Source organism: Pleurodeles waltl, chromosome 3_1 (assembly GCF_031143425.1).
Source record: "Pleurodeles waltl isolate 20211129_DDA chromosome 3_1, aPleWal1.hap1.20221129, whole genome shotgun sequence".
In the NCBI taxonomy this organism is placed as follows: domain Eukaryota; kingdom Metazoa; phylum Chordata; class Amphibia; order Caudata; family Salamandridae; genus Pleurodeles; species Pleurodeles waltl.
This window is the reverse complement of record NC_090440.1, coordinates 252,594,469-252,620,280: the sequence shown is the minus strand read 5'-3', so window position 1 is coordinate 252,620,280 and position 25,812 is coordinate 252,594,469.

Below are 25,812 nucleotides of genomic sequence, written 5' to 3'. Positions count from 1 at the left end.
CCCTGGCGGTCATGGACCGCCAGGGCCGGGGACGGAGGAAGCACCGCCAACAGGCTGGCGGTGCTTCAGGGGCAATTCTGACCGCGGCGGTAAAGCCGCGGTCAGAAAAGGGCAACTGGCGGTTTCCCGCCGGTTTACCCCTGCCCCAGAAAATCCTCCGCGGCAGCGCTGCAAGCAGCACTGCCATGGGGATTCCGACCCCCTTCCCGCCATCCTGGTCCTGGCGGTAAAAACCGGCAGGAACAGGATGGCGGGAACGGGTGTCGTGGGGCCCCTGGGGGCCCCTGAACTGCCCATGCCACAGGCATGGGCAGTTCAGGGGCCCCCTAACAGGGCCCCATTAAGATTTTCAGTGTCTGCAAAGCAGACATTGAAAATCGCGACGGGTGCCACTGCACCCGTCGCACACCAGCAACTCCGTCGGCTCCATTTGGAGCCGGCTTCATCGTTGCTGGGGCTTTCCCGCTGGGCGGGCGGGCGGCCTTTTGGCGGTCGCCCGCCCGCCCAGCGGGAAAGTCAAAATGACCGCCGCGGTCATTTGACCACGGTACGGTCTTTTAGCGGTCTCCGGCCGGCGGGCGGCGCCCGCTGCCCGCCGGGGTCGGAATGACCCCCAATATCTCTTAATAGCTAATTTTTGCATTTGCTATGGAGCCTGCCAGGATTATCTTCATCTCTGCTGTATTTAGGTGGTTATGGCTTTATGCTTAAACTTGTTCGATTTGAGGTTGTAATTGTTCTAAATTGTTAATAAACCGTCAAGGTTTGCAAATTTACTCCTCTCGTTGTTACTGTGGGGCAAAATCTGCTTCATTGTCTGTAATGTATTGCTAATGTAATGATGTTAGCCTCAGTTTGTTATAAAGTTCCACCCCAGTGGACCCTCCCGGAGTCTTGAGTTTCCATGAAGTGTGCATGGTGCAAACACCATCCTAATCTTTCATACCATCATGGCCATGTGCATTTTCTGTTGGCACCCGCAGATGGTTGAGCACAAGGCCTCGCAGAGGCCAGGTGCTGTTGCCAACGTCCGCTGCACTCAGCCAATGATGGGTGCAGGGTGTTGGCTGTGACGAGGCGTAGACACTATGAACAATATGTATGAACAAATTTTCCCATAGGTACAGAATGGGTAAAACCCTTTGATACATCTGGCCTTAGGTCCAATGGTCAACTCCCACTCTACATGGCCAAATGCTATAGATATTAGGATTTGGCTGCCCATGGTGGTTTAGCTGAAGCTGTGGCCAGAGACCTGTGAAGCAGACATTGAAGCCCCATGAAGGGTTGCAGTCAGGGCCTGACCACAGTCCTGTGGCCCACCGCTACACTGAAAGTGGCAAAAGGCAGTGTGCAGTGGTCATTTGCCACTTGCAGCAGTTGGGTACAGGGCCTTGTTGGGTGCATGAGTTGTCTGACAGTGAAGGGTTGGCTGCCTGCACCTGGGTAGATGCACAGCCTCTAGACAGGCCCTACAGCCATCTCCTACTGTGCGTGGCCAAAGGCAGGAGTTGGTCATTTTCTGTATTGTTTGCCTTCAATATGTTTTGATATCTTTACTCATGCTCAGCTCTGGCTTAGCTCACACTATTATTTTCCTGGCCTACCTATCTTTAAAGGAAACTGAATCTTAACCAATAGTCAATATCGGCGACTGAAACACTGGTTGAACTCAATTTGTGAAGACTCAGGGCCAGATTCACAAGGCCCTTGCACCTCCTTCCACTACACTAGCTTCATCTTTTTTTACGCTAATGTGGCCTTAAGGTAGCCACTCCCCAGCTCCATATTTACAAAGTGGTGCAATGCTTGCATTGTGCCACTTTGCAACCCCCTGCGCCACATTATGCCTACACCAGGCATAATGTATGCAAGGGAGTCGTTCCCTCATTAGATTTCACTGCATCATTTTTTCCATCACTTTTAACGCCTGCACAGGAAAGGCATTAAAGTGACGGTCCCATAGTAACCTATGGGCCTCCCTAGTGCTTTGCTGCACTAGTGCCATCATTTATAGCATAATTAATTATGAGGCTATTGTGGAAATGACCGCCATGGTGCACCTTATGGTAAATATGGTGCAACCGTGGTTTTGTTAGGTGGGGCAGGGGCGATGCGAGAAAAGTTGCACATCGGGATCGATATGCCACTTTCTTGTAAATCTGGGCCTCAGTGTGACGTGTAAGGTGGTTGAGGTGATGATGGTAGCTAGAAAGTATGAGTATGAGCAGTGATTAACATTAGACTTTTGCTTTAAATTAAGATGTTGACTTGACACGCAGCCTATCTACGTATTGCAGCCACAATCCTGGCTGATCATTACCCTAGTATTGGTCTCTTGTTGACCTTTGCTTCTACCAATTTCAGTTCATGTATTCATCGTGAAGGAGAGAGATGTGAAGGGATCTGTTTCTTCTGTGGCCTCATTTATTTGCTGCTGCCCAGACTGTAATGGTTGTTCTACATGGAATGCCATCCTATGCATTTATGAATGAGAAGATCAGTTGTATGAGGTGGCCAAGCAGCAAGCTACCTTGCTCTTGGTGGGGCAGCTAGACATGTACTTATCCACATCTGTATTCTACTACTAATAAAAGGATAACTACTTGAACACCGGAGTCTAGCATTTTTTTACATCTTTACAATCCTATATAAGGATTGTGATTGTGCGACAGAATGCCCCAAAGCTTGAGTGGGATACTGCCCTATCAAGTAACTTTGTCACCATTCTTTTTTGTTAACCCTTCTCTTATCCGCATGGTGCCTTTATAATGAAAATGAGTCAACATTGGGGTCAAAACACTATTAAAGTCTCTGAAGAGTAATTTAATGCCACCATTCAATTGACATCTATTTTAAATCCAGTAAGGGCTCTCTTGGGCTACCATTTTAAGTTTGGGGCTCTGGTGGTTGGTGTTAAGCCCATTTTACGTAGATTGTTTCCTACCTTCCCATCCATTAGCATCATGGTCAGGGGAACATAGGGCTGGCTATATTATTTTGAGGTCCGTTTTGGTGGGACAGAGTTTTTATATAAGGCAGTTGTCACTTGAGACAGGTGCGTATAAGTGGCAAGGAAAGTTTTTCCAGAAGCTTACAGAACGTGATGTTGAGGTTACAGGGTTAAAACTCAGGGACTAGGGGGATTAGCAGGAAGTTTAAGGTTAGGAGTTAGTTCATTAGAGAATAGTTGTTTTGAGTTAAGATGTACAGTTTTAGGATGGAGGATTGTGTTAAAAGTTGGTCATGGTGATATAATATAAAGACGCTTTTTTGGGAAGGGGTCCCGCGAGGGGAATAGCTGAAGTCGGTGGTAATTTTTTGTTAAGTCATTTATTTGTTAGTGAGGAGGTAGTTTTGTAAGGCTCTTGGCCTAGGTTGGTGTTTGTTAATGTGCATTTGTTTCAATAAAAGGGGCCTTTTCCACACTAAGAGGGTCATTTTTTTACCTGCACCCTGTTTCCCAAGCTGCCCTGCATGCAGGGATCAGTGTAACTTAAACAAGCAATGTGTTGCTTATCCCACTAACAAAGTGACACGTAACAGGCAGTGGACATCAGTTTAATAGATGAACCCCATTGAAGCAGGAGCTCACTGAAAGGGAGATCCACTACTTTTATTTTTACTGTGTCATTACTTTTAAAACACAGTTTCACAGGACGATTGTGTATCCTTTTTTTTTAAAAGAAATGAGGTCAAAAGAATACATTTATAGCACAGTTCTGTAAATTATTTAGCCAGAAATCTAAAGGGCTTCATGGAAAGTTCTGAATAAAAACTCATGAAACATTGCAACACTCCAGGGACTGGCCCACTAGCCAGGAGCCTTTTTTCCCAAGAGCAGCAAAGAATTTGTTTTCGCTCCATTCTCTCACAGCTGCTTTAATATGTTGCTGAGCTGACGGCCACTCAGGCCATCTCTCCATAAAGATTCCTCTTGCCCCCTTCCCTAACCTACATCAGGTTTTCTTATGTCCTGTACGGCAAGTCAATCTCTCAATACTTGATCAGTACATGATCATTGGACATACTCTTTGGAGAATGGGAATGGGAGTGTGCATGCGTGAGTGTGCATGCGTGTGTGGTGACGTGCACTATTGGGACAATATGTCTGTCCTTTTGAATGGGAGATTAGCTTAAAGAGCATTTTGAGCTCCTTCTTTGTATTTTTGTTCCAAGTTGGTAAGCATTCTTGAGAGCAAGTGAAACTTTCCGGGGGCATATGATGTGCCTCAAAAGAGTTAGGGCCAGATGTAGCAAACGGTTTTACCCATTCTGTCCTCATGGGAAAATGTGTTCGTACATATGGCCCTTTGTGCCATGCATTGTATCATTATTGGTTGGGAAAGCAGTATTTCGCATCAGTATTCCTGCAGTTTGGAAGGCATACAGCAGCCAGCATCGCTCCCCTATAACGTCCTGGAATGAATAACAGCGAACGTGCACATGAAGTAGATGTGCGGTACCCCCAGAAGTGAAATTAAAATATAAATATAATGGAAAACAATCTGGTCTTTCAATCTGTTTTTTACACCATGTAGCATTAATTTCCAATGTAGCGAAAATTCAATGGTAATTATGAAGAGCACAGAGAACCACTTTCAACAAACCACTGTACATTTTGTCATGTATACCTAAGTGTATTATTGATGTATTCCTTAGTGTACATATACCTAAGTACATATTGAAAGAGATGGCATTTGCTAAAAAAAGTCATTCTTGTGACTGGGTCATATAGAGAATGAATTGGCAACATAAAAGGCACCAATGTAAAATATAGCTTGTTCTTAAAGTTTGTTGATATTGGATTAATCAATGACGTTGCACACGATAACAAGACATTTTTTTCAACAAATGATCCATTTGCTTACACAAAGTTTCATCACCACTGATAGACACCCCAGTCATGAACTCTCTTTCAAACCCAGCATGTAGGTACCTGGTCAGACAGGCTCTGCGACCCAGGACTGAAAGTTAATGCCTGAGAGGTCACAGGTGGGGTAACGCTTAGCAACAGCCAAGCGCACAAACATGAAAACTTAGATTAGAACCCACAGATAGGCAGCAACACTACAATAGTCCGCCGAGAATGGCCCCAATAAAGCACACATGGCAAGAGGGATGCATGCATTCCCAAAACACCATAAGTTAGGTATACATGTAGTTAGGTACACTTAGCCAATCAGGACACAGCACACACAGCGCATGCAGTGACCACGTGCCCCTAAGGACGGACATCTGGACACGTACTCGATGGCCCACATTGTGTCCACGCCAGGTCAAGGCCCACCTGCATTGTCTATCTGGAATTGTATTTTTGAGTCCTTGACAACTATTCAAGTTTTTTTTTACCAAAAAAGGAATGTTTTTATGACTTGATTGCACCCAGAGAAATGCACAAAACATGCTTCATTTCAATGTACAGTAAGAGACAATCCTCAGACCCTGGTTCGGTAACTGCTGTCCCGGCCCTAATGTTTAATTAAACAAACCATTTCCTGTTTTGTTAGACGCATCTTGTCTCTTGTTTTTTTAAGGTAAATTCTCATTCAAACAACAAGTTTACACAAAAATAGGGTGCAGTCTCATTTGGGACCTTTAATCGTGGAAGGTGGCGGCAGGCAAGTTTCAGAGTACGGTGAGAAAACAAACCAATACATATTTATTTTACCCTTCAGTGACATAGCTAGAACCACTCTGAAGTATTAATGGTCTCTTTTAAGGATTGACACAATGTACTCATATTTAAGAATATAATACTTCATAATGTATCATGCAACCACATTTTCACAAAAAAATTCTCAGACTACTATCTCACCCACCTCCTTCCCTCGCACAAACACACGCTCCCAAGTTCTTTGCTCGTTTGCTATAGTCACTATTTTAGTAACACCAAGAAATTTTGGAAACCCTATTGGTTAGTGAGCTGATGCCCCAGGTCAGCACCTCATTTAGAAGACTGTTCTAGCACCACTGTAATGGATGGTCAGGTTTTGGGTGCATGCACAGAGCAGTGCGCATCTGCAATACACATTAGCAGACCATTGGCAGGGAGTCTGCAGGTGCTAACGGGGTGCACTGCGCCTTCTAAGTATTGTAATAGTGGAGGGCGCAGCAGGTCAACAAAGAGGTGGAGAGCTGTGTTTGATCTCCAGTGGGGAAAGCAGGGTCTGAGTTAAGGAAGGAAGGCAATACATGTTGGGGGTAAAGCGCCCCCACGCGCCAGCTTCTGAGAGTGATTTCTGGAAGATGAAGAGGAAAGGAGGCATGTTACAAGAAATGGTGTTTAGTGCACATATTTATAGTTTCAGAAACGGTGCGGTATAGCTATATCCTCAGGGACGACGTAATCCTCGTATTTCCTTTTGTCTGCTATTTATCCTGTATCAAGTGCCAGCACCAAAGGAGGACGTGCTTTTGTTTACAGCAATGCGTTATAGTGAGCTTCCCAACCAGGATAAAAGGCGTTTGAGCAGCACACGTCGTTATGTTTTAAGTCTCTCGAACTGGCCTCTGCTGTGCTTCAAAGCTAGTCAACGTGGATAGTCAAAGCTGCACAATCGCTTCCATAATGCATTTCCATAATGAAGGCCTAGGCTCGTGGGAAATAAAGCTCTCTATGCTCAAGCTGCAGAAAAAGTGCATACATGTGCTGAAATGCAATGCTCACTCCACTGCAAGGCCCATGAGAGATCGTACATGCAGTATATCTCGACCCTGTGTTCTTTCTGGCTACACGAAACCTGGTCAGCTTTTTCTCAACAAGTGTTTCTCATTGGTTTCTCATGGATTTCCACTGAAGCTTAATTTGGATTGAACAGCGATGTCTTAGAGCCTATCACACTGTCTTTAAACTCATTACTTTCTTGCTATCGTCATACGCCCCTTTCTTTTTCCACAAAAGCTTCAGATGGTGAGCTGATGAAGCCATATCTCCTGGACAGTCAAAGAAACTAGGGGGCCATATTAGAAAGTAATTCCAAGTTTTTAGCTATAGGCATCATGTCTCGCCAGTAGCCACTCTAGGGTGTAATAGTGTCAGAGACCTGTGCGTGTTTTAGCTTAATTTATTCAGAAATTGCAATATATTTATATAGGTGGTCTATAAAACACATCGAGAAACGTATTTTAGAACCAATACATGAAATATATGATTGTTTACCTGAATGGTGGAAAGCAGTGATCAAAAGTAAAGATAGCACAATGATAAGTGACTCAAACCAATATATGATAAAAGGTGGCACAATAACGATATGCACAAAGGACTGGCTGAACAATTGATTGTAATTACATTTTCAAGGGGAAGTTTCTTCTTATCTTTTCTCTATGTATCTCAGTGTTCTGAGGTAGCTGTATGATGGTGGGATTTCAAATAAACTTACATAAATAAATAATTGTTGCAGAGTTGAAAATCATCAGTTATATATACATAATACAATACAAAATAACCATGGACAGACTGCTATTCGGGAGAGACGAAACATTCATTTTATAATCAAATAAAGCTACATTGATGCATATTTCTGGTATGTAAACACCAGCCTTAGAAATGCCCTACATTCACTGCTGGACCTCTCCATTCTGACACAGAAAGGTAATTGATGGAGAGATGCCAATCATGCTCGTGGGAACTTAAATTTTATTTATGGTGTGTCAGACATGTCTTGTACCAATATAACTTAGTCCAGGCTTGTATAGTGTTTGTATGTGATCTTCTATTAACAACTGAGTATTGAAAATTACTACACTCTAAGACCAAACGGCTCAGTAGTAATTTCGAATATTTATGACTAGAAAATGTAATACCACTAAAAACCTGTTTTCATCTTGGAAATACTATTTTTTATTGCAATATTCTGTTCCGTGCTAACAACAAGCATAACCCTCTGTGGGATGCCAGAAACTAGTGCTCGATGCCCAATGATTTCAATGGAGGAGAATTCCATCTTCTTGAATTGATAATTGATAGAATTATCTTCCATACAAACTCCAAAAAGGTCAAGATCAGCAGGGCAACACCACGAAGCACATTGCATGTCCAAAAAGGGTTGTGATGCCACAGTAGGTGATAATCATGTTGCAAGGCAACTTTAGGAAGCAGGTGCTTTGAAGTTCATACTGGTTAACTAGGAAATACTTCATAACAAGCACTGGCATAGTAAGAGGTCTAGCTTTAGCTTGCAGTCTTTTAGCTTTGTACATGCTTGTTTTCTCATTGCTTTTATTGTTGGGGTGCTGCTGGACCCTCACCAATATAAGAAGAATAAACACGCAGGCTAAAAGAAAAATATTTTTCGTGATCTCAAAAAGTGTAAATTGTCATATTAGTCTCTGTCACTAAAGAGAAATACTTTGGGTGTCAGTGTGCTCCTTGTGAGAGAACAGACGACCATCACTGACTGTAGTTAGCCGACGGCTGAAGTCGGCTGCCCCACTGCCCCATGCTGCTTGCTAGAGTGGGAGGAAGAAATATGTGAACGGCACAACAACTGACCGAGGAATGGAAAGGAATATCTGAAACCACCAGAAAACAGCAACTCTCATGATGATCATGAACACAGCTGCCACGTGGACATGTACTTGGCAAACCTGTGTTAGCAGATCTGACTAACAGTCATCTGTAGGAATCCGACAGAAGAATAACGGCGCTCCAAGAGATGGCGCTTAACAAAATTCATCCCTTCATTTTGGGCTTTCGCATAACAACCAGGAAGATGGCACATTTCGACTGACACAGGAGCCTTGCTCATGTTGGTTGCCATTATGCAAGCATAGAAATTAGAGAGAAAGGGCGAGAGAGAGTGATATCAGAGGTTCTCAACCTTTTGACTTCGCTGGACCCCCACTGAATTATTACTGGAATCTAGGGACCCCGACTGAGTCATTATTGGAAGTCTGGGGTCCCTCACCAGGGGCACAACTAGACCCAAGCTTGAGGGAGTAACACTTAGAAAAGTGGCGGCGGGGAGCCATGTTCAGAAGTGCATTCAAATTACTTGTGGGGGTTCCTTCACTCTTCTGGTACAATACAATGTGTGGTGTCAGTATTCTCAAAGATATACATTCAATAACGTATTTTTAAGTTCACTGGCAAGTATTGTTGGTCTCAGTATAAAAAACACCTAATAATATTTACAGTGGGTTCAGGGTTCTCCCTCAAGGAATTTTAGCAGGATTCATATTGTTGTGTGTCACATTCAGCCCTCAGCCCTAGTAAGTGGGGGAATTTTGGGTCCTATGCCAATGAGCCATTGAAGAAGCATTCTGTGAGCAGAGGCACTGGGGGCTCAGTCAATGGAATACTGAAGGTCCGTCCATCTCTACTTAAGGTGGACAGACTAAAGATTTGGCGGGAAGGGTACTCCATCGTGTTTGCAACAGACAATCCTCAAGCCAAACTCTAATTCAGGTCCCGAGTTCATGAATCAACTTTCCTGCTGTCAAAGGAAAGAACGTCTCATTGTCCAGAGTTTGTAACACAGCGAATATTGAATCTGTATTTCCATCATTCTCAATAGTTTCCCTGGATTTCAGGTGCCACCAATTATTCTTTTTCTTCGATAGCATTGGGCACTTTCAAGGCCTGAAAAGGAGCCCACCTTTGGAAAGATGTTGAATGTACAGACACTCAGGAAAAACAGAAACTGAGTAGGAAGTGTGAGTATCGAAGGTGCCACCACAGCTCAGAATCAATGTCAAAACATGTAATATACCCACAAATCATGGTATTTGTAAACTATTAAATAGGAATGCATTTGACAACATTGCTAGTACTTAGCTTCAATTTATGTCAGTGGAAAGTTTACAGGTGGCATAATAGGTGTACTTAAGTGGAGTTGGGTGGACTCATGCATTACCTGCAGTGATCTATGTTTGCCACTATGGTGAAAAAGTTCAGATTCCAACAGGCCCAACCAGCCTTTTATTCTTCTGAGGTCAGTAAAATGAATACCAGTGAGGTGGGTAACAACAAATATATGTTATTCACATTTTATTTTATGAGGTGTAGGAGTGATGGCACAAGACTCAATAAATGATCAGTACTACCCTAACAGAAGAAAGAATTATAACTTCATGAGACTAGCGACTAGCAAGAGTGATGGGGTTACGTTTCATCAGAAATAGAATTTGAAAAGATTCTGGACAACCAAGAGCATTTATAGTGTAAGAAGAAAAGTGTATTGCAGGTGTACTAATTTCTGTTGTCTTGCAACAGCAGGAAAGTGAGAGGAGCTGATAAAGATGGCAATCGTAATACCATACTTATATGAATTTTAAAGGTAGAGAACTGGCTTTTCTGAGCATAAAACAAGTAGTGTGAGATAATAAATACCTGCTCCTGGCATTTTCCATTTCAAGAAGTATCATTCGTGTTGGTTGAACCCATGGTCATCTCTGACCTTGGTTATCTTTTTCATTACCATCCTTTCCTGTAACAAGATATATTTTACTTCTCAATTGTCACCTCCTTCTTTTCTCTTATTCCCCCCTCTCTGCTCATTCTCTCTTCTAGGCTTTTCCATTGCTTATCTGTTGGACCTGGCTTTTTGACAGGGACATCCCCAAACTTTTTGCCTCCTTCCTCCTAATTTTTCTGACCTGTTGTTGTTGGCTTTTGACCTCTGAGCACTTTACCACTGCTAACCAGTGCTAAAGTGCATATGCTCTCTGTGTAAATTGTACTATTGATTGGTTTATCCATGATTGACTATTTAATTTACCTGTAAGTCCCTATTAGAGTGCACTACATGTGCCTAGGGCATGTAGATTAAATGCTACTAGTGGGCCTGCAGCACTGGTTGTGCCACCCACCTCAGTAGCCCCTTAACCTTGTCTCAGGCCTGCCATTGCAAGGCCTGTGTGTGCAGTTTCACTGCCACTTCGACTTGGCATTTAAAAGTACTTGCCAAGCCTAGAACTCCCCTTTTTCTACATATAAGTCATCCCTAATGTGTGCCCTAGGTATCCCCTAGAGCAGGGTGCTGTGTAGGTAAAAGGCAGGACATGTACCTGTGTAGTTATATGTCCTGGTAGTGTAAAACTCCTAAATTCGTTTTTACACTACTGTGAGGCCTGCTCCCTTCATAGGCTAACATTGGGGCTGCCCTCATACACTGTTGAAGTGGCAGCTGCTGATCTGAAAGGAGCAGGAAGGTCATATTTAGTATGGCCAGAATGGTAATACAAAATCCTGCTGACTGGTGAAGTCGGATTTAATATTACTATTCTAGAAATGCCACTTTTAGAAAGTGAGCATTTCTTTGCACTAAAATCTTGTTGTGCCCTTCAATCCACGTCTGGCTAGGTTTAGTTGACAGCTCCTTGTGCATTCACTCAGACACACCCCAAACACAGGGTACTCAGCATCACTTGCATACATCTGCATTTTGAATGGGTCTTCCTGGGCTGGGAGGGAGGAGGGCCTGCCCTCACACAAAGGACTGCCACACCCCCTACTGGGACTCTGGCAGACAGGATTGAGCTGAAAGGGAACTTGGTGCATTTCTTAGAGACTCTTTGAAGTCACCCCCACTTCAAAGGCACAACTTAGTATAAAACAGGGCCTCTGCCCTACCTCATCAGACACTTGCTGGAGAAGAAACCTGAACCAGAAACTACATCCTGCCAAGAAGAACTGCCTGGCTGCTCAAAGGACTCACCTGTCTGCTTTCTCCAAAGGACTGCTGTCTTGCTGTTGCCCTGCTGCCTTGCTGAACTCTTGTCTGGCTGTGAAAGTGCTCTCCAAGGGCTTGGATAGAGCTTGCCTCCTGTTCCTTGAAGTCTCAGGACCAAAAAGACTTCTTCCTTTCACGTGGACGCTCCGTGCGCCGAAAATTTCGACGCACAGCTTGTTTCGCGGCGAGAAAAACGCCGCACACCGACGCTGATCAACGCGACGCCCTCGGGACGATCGAGACTTCGACGCACAACCTCGCAAGGACAAAGCCGCCCGACTTCCAAGGAGAAATCGACGCGACGCCTACCGTGAGTGCGAAACTTTGACGCACGGCCTCGCAAGGACAACGCCGCCCGACTTCCAAGGAGAAATCGACGCGACGCCTGCCGTGAGACCAAAATTTCGACGCACGGCCTCGCAAGGACAACGCCGCCCGACTTCCAAGGAGAAATCGACGCGACGCCTACCGTGAGATCGAAACTTCGACGCGCAGCCCCGGAGAACGACGCGCAGCCGGAAAATAAGCAGGAGAATCCACGCACAGACCCGGGACATCTGGTAATCCTCGCGATCCACAAAAAGAGACTGTCTGCGCGCCGGAAAACGACGCCCGACTTCCCCGCGTGGAAAAGAACGACGCAAGTCTGTGTGTGCTGAGCGGAAAACGACGCACACACCCCTTTTTCCACGCATCTCTTCTCCTGTGGCCCTCTGAGGAGATTTCCCACCAGAAACCAGGTACTCTGTGCTTGAAAGACACTTTATTGCTTTTTAAAGACTTAAAGACTCTTAATATCACTTTCAGTGATATCTTTACAAATTCGTATTGCAACTTTGATCGTTTTGACCTACAATTATCCAGATAAATATTCTATATTTTTCTAAACACTGTGTGGTGTATTTTTTGTGGTGTTATACTATGGTGTTGTATGATTTATTGCACAAATGCTTTACACATTGCCTTCTAAGTTAAGCCTGACTGCTCGTGCCAAGCTACCGGAGGGTGAGCACAGGCTGATTTTGGATTGTGTGTGACTTACCCTGACTAGAGTGAGGGTTCTTGCTTGGACAGAGGGCAACCTATCTGCCAACCAAAAACCCAATTTCTAACATTATCCCTTTCTCTACGTACATTTTCTTTCCATCTCTTCTCTTTATGTTCTTCTCTTTTTTCTATCTTTCGTTTCCCTATCTGGCTATCCCCTATCTCTTTTCTGTTTCTCCTCCTGTCCTTGTCTATAGCTTCCCTGTACATTTCTACAATTTCTTTGATTATTCAGAGGCTATAATGCCCTCTCAAAATCTGCATGACCTCTGTGGCATGCAGCATGCCTTCAACAGGTACAGTGCATTTAGAAAATGGTGACACTGAACGTTGCCAAATGTTATTAAGTACAGAAAGCTTAAAACCCAGGACATCTGGTCTTGCAAGGTATTATTGTGGACCGCTGTGGTTGCGGTGATATTCACAGAGTCTGAAGGCTCAAGTTGGAGATCCCTCACATATGTAAAGGTTCACATAGAAGACATCCTTGTGTTTTTTCTTTACACATCACTCATTCGAACTTCTCTGAACAATCCAATATGGATCTCGCACAGTTTGGTTTCAGTTCCACATTGTTTGGGTTTATTAAGTAAAGTTAGTCAAGGTTTCCTATATAATTCTGTTTGCCATGCTACTATTTAACCTTTTCAAGAACGATCAGCAGTATTGCACCCTCCCTGTTCTCTTCTCAGATATGTAAATTTATTACAGTTGCACTCACATGATCTTGAAGGAATACAGCTGAAGCTGCATCCTCATCATCTTAAATGCTCAAAAAGCACATCTGCACCCTGCCTACTGCATGATTTCCCGAGCATCACCATTCTCCACCTCCATTTCTCTGACATGGTTGCCGTTTCTTTACACTCAAGCATGAAGTTTGTTTAACTGAAACCCATCATGTTCACAGTGCATTTCCAACAAAAACAATTTCAAACGTCTGTTCTGGAAATCTTACCATGGGAACCTTTAGATATGATATGGCATCCTGCACAAAAGATCATTCTCTGCAGTTGAAGCTTTTCTGGTTCTTTTGGCCATGGATGAGACAAGTTGTCAAAGCCTATCCACAGACTAGCATAATATGCTCAAGTAAGTTTTCACTGAGGGTAATTACTGGGCTGTTTTGCACCCCACCTTCAGAAAAATATGTAAGTGCATTTTTGTGGATTTCACATTGGAACTACCACATGTGCAGGTCTGTGTCTTTGAAGCAATGAGCCACGGTTGGATTTTCACAGTGGTGGAGGATACCCAGAGTTCTGGGGCATGGAGTCAAATGTGCGCAGTCCTCAATCAAAGTAAAGCAGAACCGGAGGCAGGAACTTAAAGTTGAACTCAATATATCTCTGCAACGATGCAACGGATTTAAATACAGTTAGAGGCTCAGCATGGCCTCACTTAGGTAACTGTCAGATTTGTCCAGGCCAGGAGACAGAACCGAAGATGTTGTCAAAGCTCTAGGAGACAAATAGGGACTAGCTCTGGTTTCCCTGCAGTGCTAATCCTTACCGCGGGCCCTGAAAAATGCAGACAGATGTAGATTATTTTCCTGTACAGTATCTTGATGATGATGTGTTCTGCAGCGGCACAGTCTTCACAACTAAATCTTCCACAGGGCCTCATGCAGCTAGGTTGCTCATCTCTTTCAAGGCAGGATCTTCTCTGTAACATATTATCCAATAGCTCTCTTCAGCAACAGACACCGTTCTTTTTGATAGCCTTCCAACAGGATTCTTGTTTCATACTCAGTCCACAGTCTGGCAGAAGGGCAGTAGTCAGGGAGACTCTAACCCTGAATCACAACTCCTCGCAAGTGTACATATTCTTTCACAGATATCCTAATTGTGTAAATAAATGTTTATGGGCCATGTGCAAAAATGCTGATATGGGCTGACCATCTCATCCCACTGAAGAAGACAGGCAAAAAGGACTGTCTTCATACGAATCATGCTGTCACTTCCACCAATCACCCAAATACTGGACAGTGAGTGCTTCCTTGACTTTAGAGCAGTCCTCTGGGTTCTACTTCTATTCAACGTGGAGGTGTATCAGTAATCTTGACAGATTGTTGGGCTAAGGGAAAGACTGCAACAGGAAAAACAACATAGGCAGGGCGGCACACTCTTCAGAACCATGCAAGAGACTTTTTGTATCAATATGGACTTTCTGTATTTAGCGACTTTAGCAAAACAAGGATATTTATCAATAATAATCTCATCAAAAGACTGGGATGTAGCATCTTCTGTTCCAGAGTGGACCCCAGAGGCTCGTAAACAAGTGCTGTCATACAGTTTCTTATGGTTGCCACATTTTACTTCCATATAGACCTCATGTCCCTACATAAAAGTGGTCATTCTTGATTGTCCTGAGACGACATCTTTTGATTTCTTAGGTTTGCGGCACCTTCACTCTGTCGTGTGTCCCTGGGGCTCATATAAAACTGTCTCTTGACTTTCTTGTGTTACATAATTTCCAACCCTTGGTGGATCCCATACACCCGTGTACGAATGGGATAGCTTGATCATCTTACACAAGAGCACCTCTGCGTGACTGCACCATCTAAAAAGGGTGTCTGTTGATTGTCATTGGGTCATGCCCTTTCTTAGCCTTGGTTACCTGCCTACACCTACTCACAAAGCAAAACGGGGACATATCACCCCTCAGTCACCATAACAAATAATGATGGTAAGAATAGTAGGGGAAATGTAGGGAAATGTGATTCTGTTTCCCACATCTTTCTGCTTCGTGCCATGGCTAAGCAAAGCCACACATTTAATACTGCATGTCTGGAGCAAGTCTCTGAACCTCATACACAGCCCCAAATAACTTCCAACAGAGATCACAATATGAAACACACACTCTATTAACCAGGCATCAGAACCTAAGTACCTAAGAACCTATGTAGATGCTTACTCGAACACCCCAAAAGAACTCTCAGGCAGCATTAGGGGTGGAAAAGTGGGATATAAACAATACAATACAACAGAGTATTCTACAAAGCCATTAACCAAAGCACATTCTGTAGCTATGGTTACTATTCAGTGACCACAATATGGCCTTGCATAAAGAAAATAGTACGAAGTCCACTTCATTAACTATCTGGCACATAGGAACTGAGTTTAAAGAAATGTTCAATTATTGCAATGAATATACAATTGGGCAAACTAAGGTAGATTAATTCTAACTAAAGTACACATTTTGAGACTGAACATCTGCATACTATGTTCTACTCAACTTTACTCATTCATTATTGTCATTCACTTACTATAAAGATTCTATTAAGAGAAATGCATAGTGCAATGATTTTTGGAGTCACAGGCAAACATGTTTTGTGGTTATGGACTCCTCAAGAGGGCTATTGTTAGTAATGGAATCTCTAGTTGGCAGTGGCACTCTAGTCAGGGTAAGAGAGTCAGACAGCTAAGATAATCTCTGCTCACTCCCTTGGTAGCTTGGCAAAAGCAATTAGGCTTATCTCAGAGGCAATGTGTAAAGTATTTGTACTCACCCACATAGCACAGCTCTGGAAAACAACAACTAGAGAAGTGCTCCCATGCAATCAAATTGTACAGCCCCTTATAATCTGTTACCTTGTTGCCCTGCACCAGAATCAACAAGTTTAATACTCTCCCAAACCTATATCCTGTAACTCTGTGGGGTGAGACCATACCTCCTGGTCGGGACATTCTTCATGGCAGGGTACCTCATCTGATCCTGTAGTTCTAAGGCCAACAAAGTGCCCATACCCTCCACTGAGAAACAGCTCCATAGGCCTGCCTGTGCTGGATCTGCTCTTTATATCCAGCTCCTTCAAGCTCAGCTTTTGAGCAAAAAGCATTTTATTCTCCTCAATTGTAATTTTCTCTTTCTCTACTGCAATGTTGTCTTTCTCTGACTCTTTTTTAAATCTTACTAATTCCAACTGAAGCTCCATCTCATGCTTCAGCTTTGGCTTTTCCAGCTCCATTTGAATCCTCCTAGCCTCCCACCTGTCCTCCAGCTCCTCTGGGGTCAGTCCTCCTGAAGTGCCCTCCACCCAGGTAGATCCTGATTCTCCAACAAATCATCCTGCAGGTTTTCCTCCTCTCCCTCCACAATAGTATTCTCCTCCCCTATGTGCGCATAAGTCTCCTTTTCTGCCAACCAGGCACTCAGCACCATTTACAGGTCCTTCATTTTTAGTGAAGCCTTTAAGAGGACATTTGAGCTCCTTGGAGAGCTTTTTGAGCAGAGGCAATGAATAGGTCTCCAGCCTCTCCTACTCAAACACCAACTCTGCAGCTCCAACTGATGGCTCACCAGAATGAGACATGATTGTGAGTCAAACTCAAAGGTTGCAAAAAGAGAAAAATCAAACTAGTATGTTGGGGTGTAATGGTCTGCGATATGGAAGTAGTGTACACCAATCACTGTATGCAAAGTACAAATACAAGCTCTATCCTCGCCGCTGATCACCAATGTTAGAAATGGGGTCTCTAATTGGTAGTGGTTGCACCCCCTCCAAGTAGGGGCCCTCACTGTACTCAAGGTAAGGAGACTGCTACGATAACCCCTGCTCGCTCCCTTGGTAGCTTGGCACAAGCAGTCAGACTTATCTCAGAGGCAGTGTGTAAAGTATTTGTATACACACATACACAGTAACACAGTGAAAGCATTACAAAAGGAGTCCACACCGGTTTTGAACAATAGCCAACATTTATCTGAATAAAACAAGACCAAAATGACACAAATCCAACATGCACAAGTAAAGATATCACTTTTTAAAAGTTTAAATGAGTCTTAATCCATGGGCTTCTGTGGTTGTCTCTTTTTAACACACTGTACCTGGGATGCCTCAAAAACAAAGATGATGTGGGCTGCTGGGGAGGTAAGGTACAGGAAAAATAAGGCGATGCATTAGTTCCTTAATGCGCAGGGGAGGTGATACATCGGTTCCTTACTGGCAGGGGAAGTGATGCGTTAATTCTCACCTCACAGGAGAGGTTATGCATTGGTTTCTTACTGGCAGGGGAGGTGATGTGTTGGTTCCTTACTGGCAGGGGAGCTGATGCATTGGTTCTTGGTCACGTAGCCCTGCTTCCTTAGTGTGGAGCAGGGTCAATGAGAAAGTGACACCCAGGTACAATGTCAAGAAAATTCAGATGCGCTGTGATGATGGAGCCAAAGTGGAACAAGTATTGCGTTGGTCCTAAAGGTGCTGCTTTGATTCTTCCACTGCAAAAACAGGCGTTGAGTGGATTTTTCAGCCACAATATGGATTCTTCCGCAGCAAGCCAGGCGTTGCATTGATTTTTTTCCACGGCCCATGGTTGTGTGGATTTTGTTCCTCAGGACACCAGTTTCCTCTTCAGAGGCCCCAGGGACTGCATTTGACACCACTTGGCAAGTCAGGGCTCTCAGCAGAAGAGCCCAGGCACTGGCAGATGAAGTCTTTGATGTCCCTGAGACTTCAAACAAGAGGGAAGCTCAGTTCAAGCCCTTGGAGACCTTTGAAAGCAGGGTGTAGAAAGCAAAATCAAGCCCTTTCATTTCCAGGACAGAAACATCAAGCAGCAGGCCAGCACAACAAAGTCACAGGCAGAGTGGAAGTCCCTTCTCTGGCATCCAGCTCTTCTTTCTGGCAGAATGCCTCAGTCCAGAAGTGTTCTAACTTTGTGCTGTAAGAGGTCCAGTACTTACACCCATTTCTGCCTTTGAAGTAGGCAACCTTCAAAAAGAAGTCTTTGTAGTGCAGAAGACCCTGCCTTTCCCTGCCCTGGCCCCAGACACACTCCAGGGGGTTGGAGAATAATTTGTGTAAGGAAAGGCAAAGCCATATTCAGGTGCAAGTGTCAGCTCCTCTCACAACTGTAGCTCAGGAAGACCCATCAAGATATGCAGGGCACACCTCAGCTCCCTTTGTGTGACTGTATAGAGTGAATTCACAAACAGCCCAACTGTCATCCTGGCCCAGATGGGTATTCCACAGCCAGGCAGAGACACAGAATGGTTACGCAAGACAATGCCCACTTTATCAAACTAACAATTTAAAAACCAACTTCACCAAAGATGTATTTTCATATTGAGAACCCAAACTCCACTTCTCCATCTGCTCTCAATGAGAAAGTACACGAAAAATATATTTCAAGGCAATCCCCACGTTACCCTTCGGGAGCGATAGGCCTTGCAATAGTGAAAAACAAATTTTGCAGTATTTCACCATCAGGACATTTAAAATACACCAGTACACCAGTACATGTCCTACCTTTTACACTGCAGCCTGCCCACAGGGCTGCCTTAGGCCTACCTTACTGGTGACGTACATGTAAGAAAGAAAAGACTTGGGCCTGGCAGGTGGGTGCACTTGCCAGGTCGAACTGGCAGTTCACAAATGCGCACACAGACACAGCAGTATAAGGTCTGAGACATTTTTACAGGACTTGTCCTTGGTGACACAATTAGTGCATCAGGCCCACCAGTAGCCCTGGGCACACCTGGTGCACTATACTAGGGAATAACTAGCAAATCAAATATGCCAATCATGGATACAATAACATTTAGACAGAGCGCACTCACACTTTAGCACTGGTCAGCAGTGGTAAAGTTCCCAGAGTCCTAAAACCAGCAAAAACGAAACTCAGCACAGGGTCAAAAACAGGCGGTCGGAAGCCAAAAAGACAGGGGAAACCATGCCAAGAGCTGACAGGTCTAACAGCTAAACTTGCAGCTTCCTGCTGCAGTATGGGACTCTTTGGTACCTATTCCTGGTAGTACAGTAAGACAGTTGTACCCCACTTAAGGTGCTTTTGAATAAATACATTTTAATTGAATGCTCACAACAAATAAAATGTCACCATCCTTTATTTAGTAAAAGTTATGATTTTTATATCCCCAAGTCTTTCGAATAAAAAAACACTTTAACATTTGTCTGAGTGTGTTTTAAACTTTTTTTCTCAAACTTGTATCCTGTAGCAATTTTGTAACACTAGCTTTCATTAACATCTTTTTCTTATGAAACAAATGTATTGTATTGCAATAGCATTTATAAAAGCACTTTCTGCCCCTAATGAACATTAAGCTGAATTGCGCAGTACTTCTGGAAACCATGGTTTGTGGGGTTTTTATATTTATTTATTGAAGTTTGCATATCAAGAACAGACACACAGATTAATTAAACTGCAGGTCAGAAATAACAGGAACTGGTGATTGCTGACATCAATAACTATCATACATTTCCAGGGGTATAAGTACATTAGTTGGTACTTCACCAGGTGTAATGACAGAGGCAAGTTGTAGGAGGTGGGGTGGAGAAAGAGGAAGTAGAGACTAAAGGGAAATAGGAGAGACAGGTACAAAACAGACACTAGGTGACAGGGGAAGAGTGGGGCAGGAACTAGGAGGGGGAAAGAAAGCACTCAAAAACCACAGCTTATTCTGCATTAAGGATGGTGATAGAGAAAGTGCTGCAATATAAGAGGAGATATTCACATCATAGACCAAAGGCCTTTAAGACAGCATTTAATCATCCCTTAGTCATCACTTTATGGTAAAGTATGAGTTGCCAAAGAGTTTGTAGTGTGCATGCCCAGCTACAGAATCATTGGGGTCCAAAAATCCTGGGATCGGGAAGCATTAGCTCCCAGAAGGCCTGCAGTTGTTCCTGGCAGTAAGCAGCATAATTCAGCCTATCGGACATAAATGGGAGACAAAGCCTTCCCCAGTGCATTGCCACCTGTCAATTTGCCAGATGGAGTAGCATTGCTACTAGTTTGATACTATCATCTGGAATCACCTAAATCCCAACAGCACAAGCAGTGCTGATCTCTCACTTGTTTGGCCAGAAATAGCTTCAATAGCACTGCATACCTCTGTTCAAAAGCAATGAATTTCGGGAGAGCTTGACGCCAAGTGCAGGAAGTCTGCGTGGGTAGTAGAGCAACGCATGCAGTGCACATCCTCACGCAGTCCCTATCTATGCAATCGTGCAGGTGTGTAGTAAATTCTATTTAGAAACCTGAAATGAATCAGGAGCAGTCTGTAGTTGGGGGAAAGGTGCCACAGCTGCACACAGCAATATTTCCATTTGTGATAGGGTGAGGAAGGTGAGCGCCCCAAGCCGAGAGAGCATTGGCAACACACACTGGTGCAGTCCCTTGCATCATGAGATAGAAATTTGTAATTATGCGACAGCGGGAGGGTTTAGCAAGTATCATTTCAAGTGCATGGAGAATTGTTGGCACCTTCGGAAACGCGGCATGAACAGCATGAACAGATGCCCGTAGTTGATGGTACATAAGTTTGTGAAATATGGTATTTTTAGGGCCTTGCAGGGCCTAGCTGGGTCCTATGAAATTATCATCAGGATATATTGCACCCATAGTCATCAGCTACCGGGCTCATAACCGAGATCGAGTACCCATGTCTCCGGGTGATGGACATGAAGGGGTTATCCATAAGTGGCACAGACGGGGCAAACAAGGTCTCTGCATTTGCATACCACCTGAATTCTTTCCATGCCCACACCATGACCACAGTGTCAGCATGAGCTCTTGGGCGATGAGGTGGGAGGTACAAGGCCATGTGCAGGGGATATGAGGCAAGGTGGTCATGTTCAGGAGCTCTGTGGGGCTGGAATGGTGTAAGATGGAGTCAGAAATGTGCAAATTGCACTTGGAGTACAACCGTAATAGAGCTCCATATCTGAAGCTCCAAGTCTGCCTTGCTCAAATGGAAGTGTAAGGATCTCCCAGACAATCCTTGGTTGCATGCCTTCCCAGGCGAGTGATCTTAAGCAGAATTACGGTTTCCTACAGAAGAACAGCATCAGAAGCAGGGATAAAATCAGGAACAGGTAAAGGAATTTGGAAAGGACCACCATCTTCTCAAAAGCAAGCCATCCTGTTAGGGAACATGGTAACCTGTACCAACCTTCTAAATCATCTTCTAGCCAAGTGAGAGCCCGTCCATAATTTGCATGCCATAACTCATCAAATGTCCCTACTAAGCCATATTCCTAAGTAATGCACCGGCTCCCGAGCCCAATAAAGCAGGAACTCCAATATATATTTGTTAGTTGGGTCTGTTAATGGGACTTTGATAGATTTGACCCAATTGATAGGCCAATATGCCACCAAAATAAACACATTTCCTGATTGAGGAATCTAGATTATCCCGTGGATTTTTTTACATAGAATGTATGATCATCGCCATACACAGAAACCAGCACCAAATTCATCATGAAGGCAAACCCTCTACGTACATGGTGTTGGCGAAACTGTGCCGCCAAGGGCTCCATCGCAGTAGCGAACAATAAAGGAGATAAGGGGCAACCCTGTCAGGTGCCCCTCATCACAGAAAATAGAGGGGAGACAGAGCAATTAATGTGCAACCAGGCAGTCAGATGTTCATACATAAGACTGATTAGATGTAGAAACTTAGGGTTCAAGCCAATCGGAGCCAGATGAGTGCATCCAAGAGGACTGCAACTGCCTCACGTTCACGCAACAGCAAACAAGAGCCATAGATTTTCCTGGCACTAAGCCAGATTGGTCTGGGCAGGTGATCAATGGCAACAATGGTAATAGACCTGATACAATCAGTTTGACCAGTATTTTATTGTCAACTTAGATTATGGAAAGTGGGTGACATGATTCGCACTTATGAGGATCCTTCTCTGGTTTCAGGATGGTAACAATCAGCACCTCACGCAAAAAGGCAGGGAGGATTTCCACCTCCAAAGACTCCATGTACATTTCAAGAAGATGAGGAGCAACAGTGATGCATACTCCTTGTAGAAGTTGGCTTTAAAGCCATAAAGTCCTGGAGCTTTGTCACCGGGCAGTTCTCAAATTATTTGGACAATATCCTCAACTGTGAAAGGTTCATCTAAAAAAACGCCTATGTCCGTTCTCAAGCCATAGAAGTTGGATCATACTGAAATAGCTGTGAAATCCTCTGGAGGTAGGGAGAGTGGATGGCATTGATGAATAAAGTGAGGAAAAAAAAGAAAGTCATCACGCTCTGGGCTGCTTTTGTGCTGACATGTAAGCGTGCCTGATGATCTTCAAGTTCTCCAATGTGATCGCTGGCCCAAGGCTTCCCGAACAGTTTCAATAGCATCCTACTTGCTCTATCCCTTTTACTGTATCTCCGAGCGTGAGCCTCTCACCCTAAGTAGCACACTTCCTTATTCGCCGCCTCTTCAAACTGATTTAATCTAGACGTAATGATTGCCAATATGTCAACATCACCAAAATCACAGTACTGCTGCTCCAGACTGCGAATCTCGGACTCGAGGTCAGACAATTCTTTCTGTAATTACATAGTACATTAGCCTGTTTGCCCATGCAAACCACCTTGAATGCCTTATAGAGTGGAAGGGGAATGAACAGAGGCCTTGTTATGCTTAAAATACTCAGTGATGGCCTCCCTTGTCTCCTTGTGAAACACCTGATCCCTGAGCGCACCCAATGGGAGCCACCAGGTAATTGCTCAAGACACATTACCTGGAGAATGCATCTTCAATAAAACAGGAGCATGGTAAGAGGGTGTGTGTGGGTGATAGTCAACCTAGAGAGTCCATGTTAACACATCTTCCGTAGCGAGCCCTAAATTGAGTCTGAACTAGGTGTTATGCATAGAAGTGATTGAGGCACCATCACTGTCTGACCATGAGCATCAGAGGTCTGACCATGAGCATCAGAGGTCGACTAGGTTATCTGTCATAATCTGGTGCAGGAAGTCTGTAGCTCCAGGATGTGGCAGCCTAGTGATGCTACGACAATCAATGCTCGGGTCTGGGACTACAGTAAAATCACCACCTCAGAGAAAATCGCTCAAAAGCCAAGTGTGCCCGCCAGCTGCAAGGCCTCTGTAAAAAAATCAGGCCTATCAGAATGGAGGCCATAAATTGACATGAGGCAGAAAGAGTGGCCACAGAGCATGCTGGCCAGAAGTGCATATTGACCCTGGATATCCACAAAGTCAGTCAGGTGCTCCAAGGGACCCCATTCTGGATGAGTCTGGCAACCCCCGGGCATAATCGGAGTAAACTGCAGCCTGACTTTCACCAATCCAACCAGCATGCAGACGCTTCTTAGTGTTTTTATTGAGATTTGCTCTTTAAGCAGGCAGATGTTGACACCATGATTCTGTAAGTACGCAAAGACATGCCTGGCTTTTATCTTGCGTATTCTGGGGTGCAGCTTGGCATTACTAGTAGTAGGCATATAATTGAAGGAACCAATGTGCAGTAACCTCTAAGCAGTTTTCAGTGTAGAAAGGGCAGGAAAGAACAAAATATGGTAATACATACAAAACACTCAATAACACCACACATCCCCCAACCACCCAATTCAGCCCTCTACCCGGCAAGACAACACTAACTCTCCCCAAAGACAACAACCAAGATACAGCACATGGAACATTTGTCACCGGAATCATACTTTAGGGTAGCGAACCAGAGTCCCAGTTGTGCCCGACCATGGGGGGACCAGGTGGCTGAGGAAGGTCTTATGGAAGGCTCAGTTCCTCACAGGAGGCGGGGATGATGGTATTGAAGGTGTAGTACTAAAGAATCAGAGGCAGGAGGAATCCTCAAAGAATCACAAAAAGTAGAAGTTAAGTGGGAGGCCATATAGAAGGAGATGCATCTAGGGGACCCAATAGAACCCCCACTCAGTCACCACTCCATGACAATGCATCCGGATTCAGTCATTGCCACTCATAGGATCATGTGCTGCTCCCTGCTTACCAGGTAAGTTCCTCTCCTCAGATAGTGGAATAGTTTTTAGAAACTTCCAGCTTAGGATCTGTGCAATTGTGCGTCTTTCCCCGATGTCTGATCCTCAATTTAGCTGGGTAAATCAGTGAGTAAGAGGTTTCTGTTTTTAGCGTGGAATGTGTCAGTGGCATAAAGTCTCACCACCTGGCCTGGTCAGCGGGTGTGTAATCTGGGAGGATAGTTATGGTATTATTTTAAAATTGGAGGGATTTCTGATCACGTGCCAGCCTCAATACAGTGTCTCGATTACTATAATTCAATAACCTGCCGATGATCGAGCGAGACGGGGCAGTCAGTGGGGTCTCGGACCAAAGGATCTATGTTCTTTTTCAACCACTAGCAATGCCAACATAGCATCTCCAAAGAGTGATCAAAGCATTTCTTTCACCAGGATATGCAGGTTATTCCTTCTAGATCTGGCCTCCAAATGCTCATTTTTATTATGGATTACCTCTAGGACCTTTTCCATCTGCAACAATTTCTCGTAGAGTGCTGACCATCATCAGGATCCAAATTTCGGTTTCCGGCAGATCAAGCCTTCCATTATGACCATCTACTTTTTCCTTGAGTCCGTCCATCCTATCTGTTAGTTGGGCAAGTTTAGAAACAATTGTGGTGAGGCTATGTCTTGGATCAAGAAACATGGATAATATGGTTGATGACTGAGAAGAGGTGTCCTTTTATGAGTGTCCGGGTTGGACCCCCAGATACCTGCGCCACACCCATGGCATGCCTACAGTTCTCAATAGAGGGTTTGGGCTGCTTAACATCCAACTTCCCCATCTTCAGAGTTGTGTCAATTCAGAAGTGCCAAGTAGCTGCGTGTCTGTAACTAGGGTACAAGTGGAGCGAGCAAGCAGACTGATCTTGCCTCTTCAAGGAGAACCAGCAATTGGAGGGGGCACGAGCAGATCAGTTGCTCCAGGTGTCACGCTCTTACCCCCTGGCCCATGGGGGTGCCAGCAGCAGTAGGTATCCTTCAATTGCTCACAAAGTAAAATGAGAAAGTCACAGTAGCCAGGGCAATCACCAGGAGCAGACCCCAATATGCCCTGCAGTACAAAGCCTGGGGGGCATGAGCAGACACAAATGCTAGGTCTCAGACGAGTGCATGGGTGTCTGAAACCCATAGACATGGTGAAAAAGATGTGGAATGCTCTCATAACATTGTCCCATAATCATGCACTTAAGTCTCCACAGCTGCGCGAAGTGGGGCTGAGCGGTGTGGACCAGGATGGCGTAAGGGAGGCCTTAGGGTTATCAACAGCACTAGATGGAGATCAGAGTCCTACTGGACAGGAAAGCGAAGTTGCTGTTGTGCAGGTT